The 15,483-nt window shown below is 38.4% G+C and overlaps 1 protein-coding gene across 7 annotated transcripts in view; it reads left to right on the plus strand.

Moving 5' to 3' along the window:
- Positions 1-11: 11 nt before the first annotated feature.
- The window catches only part of OSBPL8 (oxysterol binding protein like 8), a 154,838-nt gene continuing 139,366 nt past the window's right edge, over positions 12-15,483 (plus strand). For 4 of the 7 annotated variants that reach the window (XM_077770212.1, XM_077770218.1, XM_077770215.1 and 1 more), the window contains exon 1: positions 90-171. The gene's annotated coding sequence lies outside the window, so the exon portion shown is untranslated. Of the gene's footprint in view, positions 172-14,407; positions 14,475-15,483 lie in introns of all 7 variants that reach the window. The other 3 variants (XM_077770214.1, XM_077770219.1, XM_077770222.1) reach the window with 2 other exon arrangements.

Raw genomic sequence — 15,483 nt, forward strand, 5'->3', positions numbered from 1 at the left:
GGGTGGAGGGGGCGGAGCCTCGGCGGCCTCGAGCCAGCGCCCTCGGTCTGAGCTCGCGCCCTAGCTGCCGCCGGCGACAGCAGCCGAGAGAAGTTGGGGTCCACCCGGGCGCGTGCAGGGCCCCGGAGGAACCGGCCCCCTGCTCCCCGCCTATCCGGGGGCTCCGCACCGGTGAGTGTCCTACCGGTCCCTGAGTCGGGGGGCGGTGGGTCCGCACCCGTCTGGGAGACTGCACCCCCTTATCCCCACGTTCTGAGCTCGGGCCAGCGGGGACTCCCCGCGCCCGAGAGTTCCTCTTTGCCTCCTTTGTCCCCTTTCGGAATGGGAGATTCCAGAGGCTGGCGGGGGTGGAATATTTTGGGGCCCGCAGGACGTGCGTCTGCAACCCTTACAATAGCCGCGGCAGGGGCGAGGGGGCTGGTGAGAGCATTTTGACCGCTCTGAGTGACTCTTCCCGAAGTTTGGGCGGACCTCGGGGTCTCGCCGGAAGCCCCCGCCCCGAGGGGAGCTGGCGCTTTGTCACTTGGTGCGGTTAAGGCGAGGCTTCGGTTTTCCTGTGACAGCCCTAGAGGAGGCTGTGCCGCGCACCGCAGACCGCACCCGCCCTTGCAGAGCCCAGTGACACGGTGTTGTTCCTCTAAACTCAGTTCCTGTGGCCTCCTGGTAACGTAGGAGGAAGGCGAAGCCTTTGCCATACATTTAAATGTATTGTTTGTTTCTAAGCCTTTTCTCGAGTGGAATCCAGTTCTCAGGAGCTTCACACGGAGCATGCTTCTGGTTCATTGAGCCACCCACTCATGACCAGCTGAGTGAAGCAACAGTATGTGCAGATTTTCCATTCACAAAAGTCGTTAATTTAACACTCTTCTTTATGAAAGACATCTGCGTTAGGGAACGTGCCTCATTTCATTTTATCTAAATGCTGCCTGAAATAATAGATAACTTGGGCTCCCACTTAAACAGATGAGACAACTTCTCAAACTTATGGTGTAAGCATATATTTGTGTTCAGTAGTTTAATGAAGTTTTTGCCTTTCTAATGCTAGAGGACTTAAATGACTTCTAATTAGAGTGTCCTCTGTATGGTAGGGTTATTAGTTTTTATTTACACCCCCTGAAATTTAGCCTCAGACTAGTGCCACTTTAGGTCTTTTCAGATAATCATTTAAAACAGATTGTTTTTTTTAAATCATTATTTATTTTTGACTCCTTAGGATTCCAAGGAAAGCAAGGATTGCAGAGAGACATGGGTGAATTGCCTGTTAGGGTTTCTTCATTCCATCAGATGTTATCTAAAGTTGATCATGCCGAGAGTCTATGGTCAATTTTTATGCTTACTAGATAGAACCTGTTTTACAGTGAAATTAAGGTCATGCTAGTTTTATAGAACAGGTTGGGGAAGGGAGAGTTAAGAGTATGCAGTTCGTCCTTTGTAGGAAATATATTTGACTTTACATATTTGTTGCCCCTTTTTTGATAGTAACTGTGTACGGAATGACTACAGTGTGCTGTTCAAAGTACTGGGAAAGGGAATAGATGAAACATAAGAACTACCTTTTAGGTCTTTAATTATGGAGATTAGGTTGTTGCGGTCAAATTCCATGCGAACCATTTGAGCCACAATACATTGTACACAGCTGCTTAGAAATGGTTTAGTTAAAAATGACCATGGTTTATTTCTTTCTTGTTGAACGTTAGTGTGATATCTGTGATACGGGAAAGGTACTGCTGTCCTTTTTCAGTTAGAATATTTTTACATTTTGGAGGCAATCAAATGTGTTTCTTACGGCACATTTATGGCACTTATAAATTTGGCCTTGTTAAAGAACAAATTGCAGAATTTCTTTAGTAAGTACTCCTAGTACATTTAAACTTGTTTTGGTTTATAAATAATCCTTCAAGAATAGGTCCCTTACAGCATGAGTGACAAAATAGGAATTGATCCTTAGATGTGGTTTTCAAATTTTGTGGAAAATTCTTGTGCTAATAGCAACACCTGAAGTATTATATTTGAATATTTATAATACCCAAAGTGAGCACATTTAGAACAATGATCTTGGAGCATCAGGGGTTCAAAAGTAGAAAGCGTAAGTCCTACTTGTACCTTGTGAATATGATGTACATGTAATCCAGAAATACAATTTGAATTGAAAAGCTTCTCAGTACTGCATAATGAAAGTGGCTGGGTGCAGGGAGATTGCTGGAGATGCTTGTTTGGAGCAGTTGTAGCTAAAGTATCATTTTCTTGTGGACAGGACTCAGGAAGAGATGTCTGGATTTATGTGTAGACGTACATTTCACATCCATTTGTGGGAAACCTTTGAGAGATTTTAGATCCGGCCTTCTATTTTGGTTCTCCACTCCCTCATATTGTTTCAAAGGCATGAAGTTGAAGGTCTGATCTGAGAGACCTTCCAGAATATTTCCTCCGTGAAAAGTTTTTATCAAGTATGCAAGGGAGAAAGCTTTCTTCAGAGGCCTTGTAGGAAAGGAATCCTTGCCCTAGATCATACTCTTACATCCCATGTTATTTTTACCTATTTGAAAGTTGCAAACCATGTAAAACATCTATGATAGCAAGGACCAGTCTTTTTTGCTCACCATCGACTCTCCAAATGCTTAGTAGTTACTGAATGAAAGCATACAGTTCCAGATATACGACAGGAGAATGAAGAGGAGTGTGTGATAATGTAGTCTGAAATAGATACAAGGAGTGAGGTGTTAAGGATGTTGGATTGGGAGGAACAGAGCCGGTCAAAACTGGGAAACTTTCTTGGAGGAGGTAATTCTTGAGTTAGGTTTGGCAGAAAGTTGTATAACTGAAGATAAGCAGGTGTTTTAAGGGAGTAGACCGCATGAACCAAAGCATTTTGAATTGGACTGGATAATCACGGGATTAAGCACAGTGAGCCTTCTTTGGTAACATTATGAATAATTTTTCTTTTCCCCTTACAACTGTTCTCTCTCCCAGATAAAGAGTGGTACACTCTAGAAGAACTAAGATTTAGAGTACTTGAGTTTTGGAAGTAACAGTGGTTTACTGAAAGCAAGAGCATTGAACTAGGGGGTTCAGAAGATTTGAAATGGATTTCTGATTATATCTTATACAAGTAAGTGCCTTTGGGCAAATCATTGAGCCTTAGTTATCTCATTTGTAAGAGGAAGATAATAATCCTTATTTCATATGGTTGTTGGGAGAATGAAGTTACATCTGTATATGGAAGTGCCTACTTCAATATCTTAAGACATGGGAGAACTTTAATTGTTTAAAATGGATCGATCTTTGTCTTTAGATTATTAAATATTTTGGTGTATTTATCATTAACTCTAGTATCTACTTGATCTTGAGTTGGCCCTTTAAATTACCTTTAAATTTATAAGTATCAAAATTTTAGATGCTTAGTTTTCTTTCAATCAAGCATAACGTATTCTGACAAAAATGAGGCTTAATTGTATTACTTTAATGTTACAGACCAGAAAACATGCTAGGTACCTTAAATTTCTACAGCTTTAAGTAAGGAATATGTGTGGCTGAAAATCTGAGCCTTTAGGCTTTTCTTCTTTATAGAATTTGTTTTTGAAGAAATAGCCCATGCCTGTCATGTATTCACTGTTGTAAAGACATAGGGGATTTTCCTGCTATTAAGGGGAAAAAAATTACCCAAAACATCTCTATATGTTTTTGGTGATTTGGATGACTATAAACCATGGTGGATCTCTATCTGGGTGCTTTCTTTTAGAATTCAGTATTTTTTTAGTAGGCTAATGGACTTCTGCATCATTTCTTATCTACGTTTTTTTGCTGTGGAAGCTTTTCTGTGATGAATCTCAAGTTTTCATTATACTTCGTGAACTCCTTATAGTGTTTATAATCCATGGAGCAGTCTGCCCTTTGTATACTATTTGGAAGGGGATTTTATTATTAAATAAAAACTTTAAAAAAGTCTGGGGTTTTGAAATGATAAAGAAGCCAGTTACCTGTCACTTTCCATATTCATGAACCACTGAAAAAAGGAGGAAATTATTTTGGGGTGGGAGACTCTTTTCACATAAAAAGGAGAAACTTTTTGATTTAGGGTTGTTAAAAACATGATAGATTCAGAAGGAGATTGTTAGAGCTCCTGAAGGTAGCTTAGAAAGTGTTGTTGGTAATAATAGCAGCAAATATGTGTTGATTACTATGTACCAGTTACTACTTCGAAGTATTTGCCATGTTGGTGTGCCTGAGTCAGTTGAGTGTCCAACTTTGGTTCAGGTCATGATCCCACAGTTCATGAGTTAAAGCCCTAGGAGTTAGGCTTGCTGCTGCTGTCAGCGCAGAGTCTGCTTTGAATCCTCTGTCCCCTTCTCTCTCTGCCCCTTTCCCACTCACACTTTTCTCTCTCTCTTTCTAAAATAAATAAAACATTAAAACAAAAGTATTTGCCATGTTATCGCATTTAATCCTCGCAATGACTCCTGCCCATCAGACTTTTTTTTTTTTTTTTTCTTTTTTAAACCTCGGACACTGAGAGATTACTTGGTAGATAGTGGAGCCAGAATTTAAACTAAACCTGAGTCAGAGGGAGGCTAAGTTGCAGGTGGTTGAGCCTACCAAAAAGATTTGAACTAGAACTTTAACCTGAGCTTCTATCTATTTTAGAGCCTGTCCTTTTAACCACCACATTATACTGCCTTGTGTAGTTTATTTACAGTTGCCCCTTGTGACGGGACTTGAGCTTCATGATCTTTCTGAGTTTGTTGCAACTGTATGATTTGATGAAAATATGCTTTGTAATAAAATGCCATACAGTCTTGATGTTTTTAACATTTTGCATGTATTTTACTGGCATCCTGTATTTTAAACATTGAAAATATTTGTAGTAAAGGAGAAAATTCTTTATTGTTTTTTCATTTGCTGATTTCTCGCCAGGAAATTCCAGACTAACCTGGAAATACAAGAACATAGTAGGTAGTATTTTAAGGTGACTTGTTAAAATTTTTAAAATTTATATTTTTCAGGGTACGGATACACAGACTTGATATAGAGGGTTTTTATATAGTAATATTTGAGGGTCACAAATCTATGTAATTGAAATCTATTCTACTGAAAATTTTCACCATAAAAAAACAACTTGTGTTGTTTTGTGTTTTGGCTGTCAAAGGCCACATATTAGCAGGAGTAGCTTATCAGATTACATAGTTTCTTACAGAGAAGACTTGGGCCCCTCTGGAAATTATGAAATCTGGGTAGGTAGGTTTTGATGGGGTAGGAGTATGGTAGGTCTGGGGAGAGAGAGCAGACTACTCTAAGTAACATTAGCACTGGGTAAGAGTAAAGAGGTAGAATGCCTTGTACAGAAGAGCACAAGTACATTTTTTAAATACAGATTGGAGATGAGACCGAAGAGCAGCCTTGCTTACTGTATAATTTTGCCTATTTTGATTATAACATTTAAAATCAACCCAGAAATAAAAAAACAATGCTATGCATCATAGGGGGGAGTTTGTAATAGTTCCTAGCCTGTTTTGCAGGATGTGGTTGCTTTATAAATATTTACTAGTGATCATAGAAGTAATCTCTTACTACCTATTATTTTATAAATCTAAGGAGGCGGAATAGCACAGGCTCTGGAGACAGACTCCTTGAGTTCACAACCTGCACAGCCACTTATTAGCTTATTGCCTCATATCTGGTCTGGTGCTGACATGACGGAAGAAGATGGTACATTGAGGCAGAGTAAGACCCAGAGTTTCCCATGGTTCTTATGTAGTATGAGAAAGATCTAAAAGTTCTCACGTAGTCCTAGTGAAAGAAACAGAAGTTAAAAGAGTGGGAGCCAGCAATCTTGTCATGAGGCTACTATTGTGAAGGGAGAGACCATGCAGTAATTGTTGGCGGAAGGGCAGCTCTGGCAGATTCAGCTCAGTGCCCACCACAGTTTGTGCTCCCTCGTGCGTAGTATAGTTAACACTGCGAACTAGTTGCTCAGCTAGGGGTGCATTTCTTTCATTCTGTCCTCTACCCTAGTGATCCTTCCCTGCATCTAGGTGGGGCCAGGTATGTGACTGATACTCACTATTGGAATGTGAATGGAAATGATGTGTTTTCACTTTAGCATAGAGGTAACAAAAAAGCAGGTGTTCTATCTCCAGCTGCTTTTTTCCAATCCAAGGGACGTGGGGTGGTAGAGCCATAAGATTGAAAGGATCTAGAATCCTTAAATTAGCATGTGGAAGAAAGCTGTGCACCAAAGAGGAGTAGCCATAATGGTTTGTAATTTTAATGAGAATTTTAGTTGTTTAAAGTTAATGGAAGATCTGGGGTTTGTTAAGCAGCTGGTGTTGCCTTAACTGTAAGCCTGGACTGTCTCAGATAGGTATTTGAGCTCCTAAGAATATCCATACCAGGAAGAGCTGAGGTGGGGCCAAGTTAATAGATCCACTGGAGGTTGTTATAAAACATTCCTCAGCATGTGCCATTATGACTCTCCTAAGCCTCTGAAGCCCATGAGGACCCAGAGGGCATGGATCTACATTCTGATCAATCATAACACTTCTTGTGCCCATGAATGCTTTCCACTCTGCTCAGATACCATTATAAGAATGAGAAGCCGTGACAACTGACAGAATGGGAAAAGATAGTTGCAAATGACATATCAGATAAAGGGCTAGTATCCAAAATCTGTAAGGAACTCACCAAACTCCACACCCGAAAAACAAACAATCCAGTGAAGGTGAAGAAATGGGCAAAAGATATGAACAGACACTTCTCCAAAGAGGACATCCAGATGGCCAATGATGACGCAATGATGGCAAGATGATGCATGAAACGATGCTCAGCATCCCTCCTCATCAGGGAAATACAAATCAAAACTACACTGAGATACCACCTCACNCCCCTACCTCTAACCACAAAATTCTTGCTTCTGTACACGGGCTTTGCTCCTTTCCCTATATAAACCCAGAGCTGTGGCTTGGCGGGGCGCTCTTCTGAGGACTTTTCAGGTGCTCAGGAGCGGCCGGCCAGCCGGACTAAAATAAACCTGGATAACCAAAAAAAAAAAAAAAAAAAAAAAAGATAAGAATGAGAAGCCGTGAGAAACTATACAAGTTCTGTAAAAGTCTGAGGAATTCCCCTAAAGCAGGGTTACTCCAACTTGACACTGTTGGCATTTTGGGCTGCAGAATTTTTTGCTGGGAGGGCTGTCCTGTGCATTGTGGTATGTATAGCAGCATCCCTCTATCCATTAATGTCAGTAGCACCTCCCCTTGGTCATACAACCAAAAATGTCTCCAGACATTGATTGCTAAATGTCCTCTGCGGGGCAAAATTGCCCCTGGTAGAGAACCACTGTCTTAAAAAACTGAGTTAAGCTGAAAGACACTTAGGTTTAAGTCTTTTAAAAGACTTTTTCTCCTCTTAGGAGATGGGTGGGGTTCATGGGGGAGGTTTGCTTCTGAATATGCAAAAAAGGAAAGTATGCTGTTTTCGTTTTGTTTTTATTTTATTTTTACAGAGCCAGGAGAGGGAGAGGGAAAGAGAGAGAGACAGAGAGAAAGAATGAGTGGGAGAGGGGCAGACAGAGAGGGAGACGAAAGAATCCTATGCGGGCTCCAGCCTCAACATGGAGCCCAGTGCCAGACTTGATTCCACAACCCTGGAATCGTGACCTGACTCAAAATCAGGAGTTGAATGCTTGACTGACTGAGCCACCCAGGCACCCCTATAAAAACAACCCCTATGTTTTTATAAAACACAATGGTTTTGGGGCACCTGGGTGGCTTAGTCGGTTAAGCGTCTGACTTTCGCTTAGGTCATGATCTCGCGGTTCGTGGGTTCGGGCCCCGCGTCGGGCTCTGTGCTGACTGCCAGCTCAGAGCCTGGAGCCTGTTTCAGTCTGTGACTCCCTCTCTCTCTGACCCTCCCCTGCTCACGCTGTCTCTCTCTCTCCTAGAAATAAATAAACATTTAAAAAAAAAACACAATGGTTTCTGTTGAATGTTGATAGGCACATTTATTTATCATTTCACATATTATCTGAGTTTTCCATTTTTTCTTCTTTTCTTTTCCTTCCAAATTGGTAGCTATACTTCTTGTTACCTAGATAAACACATTACACCCTTTTCCCTGCCCCAACTGTAACCCCAGCTGTCATATCCATAGGTTCTCTCTAATGATGGAAGCCAATAGTTTCAATATTATGATTCTATAAGCATTTTTTAATGCTGGGCTAGGTAGTATGATCAGATTATGATTTCTACAGGTTCTATTAAACAGCCTTTGGGCCACTTGAAGAAAAATGTCCATAACATTAAGATCTAGTAGATTTTATTTTACTTCTTTTATCAACTGCTCAAAATCCAGCCATTGAATTAAAAAAAAGGAATTTGACATGACTTCTTGTTTTCTTGGTATTTCTAACTTTTCTTACCTTGTATGCCTTTATCAAAGTTTACCCTTCCCCTCAATTTTTCAGCATAGTGTGCTTTATATTATGTTCCCTATTTAACTGGAGTTACCTCTAGTTCTGCCTCAGTTTGGACTGGCTACATTTTAAGTCTCTTCTGGGCACTTCCTTTTGGTGTACTCTTGAATTGAATCCATTCCATTTTAGATCTTTTTTTTTTCTAAATTGATCTTTTTTCTGGAGTCCTTGAGTAACTTCCTGAAAAAAATGTGTTTAAGAGGCAGACTTCTAAATCATTTTACGTACAAATTGTTTCCATTGTATTCTAACATTTGACTGATAGTTTGGCTGGGCACAGTATTGTAGGTTGCAAGTAATTTTCCTTTCCTCCAGGGATGTTGGTTAGAAGCCATGTGTTGGCTAATTCACTGTTTTTTCAAAGGTGGTTTGTTCTTTATGAATAAAGACTGAATTCTGTCTGAATAAAGACTGTTTTTGTTTTGTTGTTTTTAAAGTTTATTTTTTAGAGGGTGGGAGGGGCAGAGAGAGAGAGAGAGAGAGAGAATCCCAAGCACAGAGCTGATGGCACAAAGCCCATGCTGGGCTTGAAGTCATGAACTGTGAGATCATGACCTGAGTGGAAATGGAGGGATGCTTAACCAACTGAGCCACCCAGGTGCCTCTAGGTGGTTGTTGTTTTGTTTTGATTATTTGTTTTAGGCATTCAGTTCTTATTGTCTAAATGAGAGTCTTCAATTCTAGGAAATTCTTTTATGTCTTTGTTATATTCCAACTTTCACTTTTTTGTTTGCCTATATGCTCTTAAGTAGGCAGGTGTTTTCTCTCTTGGATTAATCCTCTTTCTCATTTTATTTTCATATTTTATAAATCTATGTTCAGGGGATTTTTTTTCCCTTAGGTTTTTTTGGCTGATATTTTTGGGTGGGTAATCTATGGATTTTCTCATTCTCTTTTTCTTATCATTATTCTCTGTTTTATGTTGTAATCCTGCCGTGAGTCTCAGAATATGTAAAATAGATTTTTAAACCATAAGGTTCTTTTGTGTGTCCTCAATTATCTCTTTTTCCATTCTGATCACTTTCTATGTTTTTGTAATTGTTATTTTTCATGATCAGTTTTCCTTATATCCCTGCTGTTTCTTGGTTGTTCACTCATGTTTAAAAAGAGGGACTGGGTTTCTGGTCTGAGTCTCCCCTCTCCCACCCTGTTCCTTGGACTGTTTTCCCTACTAGTTTTTTCTTTGAGTAGGAATTCTAGCCACAGCACTTCAGGGCTGGACAGTACAGGGTAGGGCCTGCCTATTGGCAAGCATTGTTTTAGGGTAAGAGAGAGAGGAGCTAGCTTTCAGCCTATTGGCCCCCTAAATGCCAGATGAAAAGGGGTTATTACTCTGATAGCATCCCCACTTTAGTCTTTCCTAGTCATTCACTTATCTTCTAGAAAAAGTGTCTTTTTGCCTGGGGGTAAATGCCGTCTTGTTTAGGTGCTGCTTGGAGATGGAAGATGGGAAATGTAGTTCTCATACAGTCAAGTAATACTTAATTTTCTTGGTTTGGGCCTCATAATTTTCACCCTTTGCTGTATCATTTAGTTTGCAGTCATACCTGTCTCGAGTTCTGTCACACATAGGGTTCTCACCCTGTTGCATCACTCTTAAAGGGTATAACGTGGGTGTGGTTTTCTCTGCTTGTTATATCAAGCTATATCTGTCCATCTATCTATCTATATGTGTATACACACACATAACACACACTACCCTTATTTCCTATTTTAAATTTATTTGCTCTTATGGTTTTATTCCTTTCTGTATGAACTGTATGAATTTTTATTTCAATGGGATGGAGTAACTGGGGGGAAATTTTATGTTTAGTCCATTGTTTTTTATTAGAGTCCTTTTCTAGCTTCTTAAATGTAAGATATGAAGAACTATTGAACCATTTTTTAAAATGTAGGCTTATTCATAGAAATTATGATCATGATACTATGTTAAAATATAATGATGTTCCTTCATTATTGATTTGTATAGGTGTTTCTGTCTGTATGCTGGTTGATCCTAAAACCTATACTCCTTTTGAATTCTTGTTTGCGTCTTAGTTTTTCTGATTCCTCTTGCTGTCATCTACCCCAGTTTTCACATGTCATTATGATTCTCTTGCCATTCCTACTTTGGTACTTGGCAAATGAATGAGACTAGAATTGTGGATGAAATACTGACTTTGCTCTGGAGCATGGCATATTAGCTTAAACCCATGGCTCTTGTGATATTTTGATTATTGAGAAATCTTATTTTCTGTTTCTTAACTGTGTCCAGATAGGTGAGGTGTCATTCTTTTATATTCATTTCTTTTCCTCAATTGTTACAGCTACTTTGGTTCAGTAGTTACTGATATTTTTCTCTATTTTCCTTCTTTTCTACTTTATAATCTGTGGTGCTTTAAATGTTGAACCTAGGGGCACCTAGGTGGCTCAGTCGGTTAGGCATCCGACTCTTGGTCTCAGCTCAGGTTTTGATCTCAGAGTTGTGAGTTCAAGCCCCATGTTGGGCTCTGTGCTGGGCGTGAAACCTACTTAAAAAAAAAAAAAAAAAAAAGCTTAAATTGCCAAGCTAGTTTGTTGAAGACCTTAATTTTCATCTCCTCCTTTGATTTTATAGTCATAAAAATTTCCAGCATCCTTATAAAATTTCTTTAACCTGTTCTCTTTTATTTCCCATTCTCCTTTTCTGAATCTTTAGATACCACATTGATTGATTGTAAATTATGCTGGGGAAATACATTTAAGTTTATTTCTTTCCCTCTCTCCTGTGGTTTTGCTGCATATCCCCATTATTCTTGTTAAGTTTTCTCTTATGAGATTTTGTAATTCTTTCTTCTATAGCTATGGTTTCTACTGCTGAAATGTGTGTGTATAATTATAATTCTCCTGCAATCAGGTTTTTACAATTTAGATTTTAAAAATGTTGACTACTTTGCATTTGAAATCCTGTCAGAAGGGTTGTGATTTGGAAGGCTTAACCCCCAGATTGGGCCTGATTATGTAAGATATTATGGGAGCTACATAGTAAATACTTAATTGAAATTTGAAGTAGCTTAGAAAATAAATCTGCTCTTTATTTGCCTAATACAGGGGAAGTCAGTTGTAAATTTTGCATAATACAGTGGTATCTATTTACTGATTGTTTTGTGAACTTTTTTTATATTCTCTGAAACTCTTGATTTTTAGAATTCAGAGATTGGACTAGACAGCAGTTATATATCTTTTGCTTTACCTTTTTCACATATCCTTAACATTTTCAGATATCTACTGTCATAATTAATTTCCTTCTTGATTGGCTCATTACAGTGTCCTTTTACTGTTTCTATTATGTTTAGAGTTTTGGTACTTTTTCTTACTGTTCTGAAATTTTAAAATATAATCTTTAGCATTATATAGATAATATTTGACGGTTTTCAAAGGTTTTATTTTTTGGGAAATTATGGTTTTTGTATTTTCATTTTCCCAAGAATTTATGATTATGATGTAGAATTAAAAAATATATCCTGTCATTACTGACAAAAAACTCCTCAGGAAAAATAGAGATTCACTTAAAAGGTTGATTACTTAACATATTAAAATTTTAACTAGCAAGGTCTCATTTATTTGGTTATTTTTGGGGTTTCTTAATTCACAGTATTGTACTTAGCCTTTTCAAACTCAAAAGTTGAAATTAAACAATGAAACATTTTCTGTCTGTGAGGCAAATTATGATTTTAATTAAATTGAGAAAATATATATATTTTGTAGTATTTTATAAGAATGATTTCATTGTCATCATATTTATTAGTTTTCTTTTAGGAACAGGATTTCAGTGTAAGAATTATCTCTAGTTTTTCATTTTTGGTAGTCATCCTTAAAGTATTAAAGATTGTGTTGGTTCTCATAGATCCATTTTGAATTGGCATGCAGGAGTGTAATTATGTGTCTTGGTTCTTACATGGTAAATTAAAGATGATGAGTACTTTGGTTGTGGTAATTTATACCTACAATCCAAAACCCAAACGCATCTAAGCCAGAGTTAGGCACTCAAGATACTCCTTTTTCTTTCATGTCCAAGATAGAAAGCCACTCTTAGCCTGTATCAAAATAAGAAGAAACTGCTTTTGGGATTGAAAAAGAAAGTCAATACTAACATTTTTTGAGACTGTCTTGAGTTAACTTTAGATTTTGAATTTTAAATGTTGATCCTTGATAAAAACTCTTAAGTATGGAGATTAATTTTACTTGTAGGAAACCAGGTAACTCTTGGTTTATTATAACTGGTTACCATACTTAATAAATGAGAAACACGTTCGTTTTTTTCTAGTATCTTGATTTAAGATAAGGTTCATATTTTTCTTAGAAAACAAACCTTTCAAGAAAACAAGATATATGCATAATCAGGTAGTTTTAACTATAATTTAAGGTATTGTACCTAAGTTTAAAAATAGCGACTTAAAATCCAAGAGAGACGTTTAACATATAGGACTAAATTATTAATATATGATTGCCAGAATCCTATTTGTAAGCACTGTCCTTAAGTGATCTTGATTTATTACTGTCTCAGAAATGCTCTTTGAGACCCTCTGTCACAGGCTTGGGCTGTATAACATTACAAACACCAACTGATTTAGTAAACAGATGCACTGGGAGAATAAGAAACCTGCCAGAAGTATTGTCTTTCCTACTAAGTAACTGTGTGACCTTGGCAAACCACTTAGTCCCGTGGATCTTAGTAAAATGGAGAGCTTGGAACAGATAGCCACTTAAGTTCTTTTGAGGATTCCTTGAAAATGTTAAGGGCTAGATTTCCATTCAGATGATACACTATGTAATATAATCTTTATAATAGGTGTGAAATAGATGGCATTATTCCCATTTTAGCAACGGTGTGTTTCATGTTGTACAGACTCCATATTCAAGGAGCATGCTCAGTCATGTCGCTACTAACAGGCCAAGCCAGAAGATGAACCTTGGCCTATTTCATTTTATATTCATATTCTATTTAGTGTACCATACTGCCTCTGCAAGCCATGTTGTTACAGTTGACCATCAGATTTTATTCCTAAAATTTATTTTGTATTTTAATCTTTAGTTCATAGTAAATGTGCTTATGCTTTACAGGGTCTCTTATTTAAGAAAACCAGAAGTCACGGATCAGGCCTATCCGTGAATTGTGCCCAAAGTAGAAATGTGACCAATTTTTAAATAAATATACTAGAACTTATATATCTAAGAGATGATTGGTGTTAAAGTTATTTTAATTTATTTTAGTAATGTTGTTGTTCAAAAACACTTCTGGAACTATTCTTTTCTGTGTTTCTTTAGTTTCCTCAGCCACATTCTTTTAACCTACATTCTGTGGTGGCAAATGACATTTTTTGAGAATGGATTTGGTATGTGGAAGAAGTGGGAAGTCATTCTGGACCAAGTCTCATACATAAAATTAAGGATCAAAATAAGGAATGCCATTTTTAGTTAAAAATAAGCAGACCAAAAGGATGAAACCTATTACTGTAATGTCATTTGTAAGGTGATTAAGAAAGAGAGGAGTTCCAAAATTGTTTTGAGTGATGACAACTTGGAATAGCCCCTAAAAATGACTGCTCTGAATGGAGTTAACCTTTATTTGGATATAAATTCTCCTTTGTTAAAGTTACATTTTAAGATACTTATACCTGTTCTGCTTGCAACTTAGGTTAGTGCTATGCCGACTTAACACGCACTTTATTATTATGTTTTTTATTTTAAATTTTCTTTTGATGGTGGGCACAGTTTCTTCCACTTCACGCGGACACTGACCCACCTGCTCAAGGAGCTTAAAAATACATTGGACCACGTGGTGCCTGTCCCCCACCTCCCCGCAGACACAGAAAGACACTTGGCTGAATGAGGTTGGGGTCCGAGGGTCTAAATGCCTCCATCGTGGGACAAGGCAGCAGTGTGGGCCCAGGTAGTGAAAGCAGTGTCCTTTCTCCGCAGGGGAAAAGTGCAGAGTCTGGGCCGAGGCCTGAGGCAAGGAGGCATCATTCTGACTACGGTTGGCAGGGTAAGCCAGACAGGGACCTTCCAGGTCCTTCCTCTAGGGGCCCACCTGGCTGTGGGTTGAAGCTCTGGGGAGGTACAGGGGTCAAGATACCACTGGGGCTGGCCAGGCAAGGTGGGCAGCAATGCCCTTGGGTCCTGGGCACCTGGTGCTCAGTCCCAGCCTTATATGCCATGTGACAGCGTGGTCCTTGTGTTTAGCATGCACTTTAGAGAAGAAGAGTTGAATGAATTACAGGGAGCAGATATCTTTCCATTTTAAAGGAGATCAGAGTTTATAGAACATTTCGTTACAGTAATTGAATTCTTGGTCATATTAATATTTGTGGTTATCCATGTATAGGTTTAATTCTGGACAGCTACTCCATCTCATTTCCTGGCATGAACTAAAACTACTTCTGTTGCTAAGCCTGGGTGTACTCTTTGATGTAGGTACACATGTAAATTCATTTTTGTACAAAAATTATCCTAGGCTGCCTTATACACTTAAATATTTGTGAGTAGCTTTCGGATATCAGGACTTTATTAGTGCAGTTAATAAACAAAAACATGCCTGTATATCTTGTTGCAGAGGAACTTATGATAGGAAGATTTCATTTTATCCTTTGAAGATGTTCTTTTTCTTGACTTAAACTTCCAGGTAGTGGAATTTAATGAAGCTTCCTCATTTGTAGACATTGGAGGATACTAAAAAAATGCCTCTAATCCCTTTTTAATAATATCCCTCTTGGGGTTTCAAAATAATTTAATGTTATAGGACCATTAATTCAACAGATATCTGAGTACAGTTCACTATGCATATGGCTAAATCCAGAGAGAACTGCAGAGACATTGACCTCTTTGAACTTGTGGTGGTGGGTGGGGGGAGAATGGAGAATAGACAGTGAACTGCTGATTGCCTGATTCACTGTAATTATGTGGAAAGTGCTAAGAAGAAGAAATATAGGGTGATATAAGAATTTGTTGACCTAGTGGGGGATGAGAGCCAAGGAAGGTGACTTGAAGTGAGGAAA

The sequence above is a fragment of the Crocuta crocuta genome, unplaced genomic scaffold, assembly GCF_008692635.1.
Source record: "Crocuta crocuta isolate KB4526 unplaced genomic scaffold, BGI_CrCroc_1.0 scaffold317, whole genome shotgun sequence".
Lineage (NCBI taxonomy): Eukaryota > Metazoa > Chordata > Mammalia > Carnivora > Hyaenidae > Crocuta > Crocuta crocuta.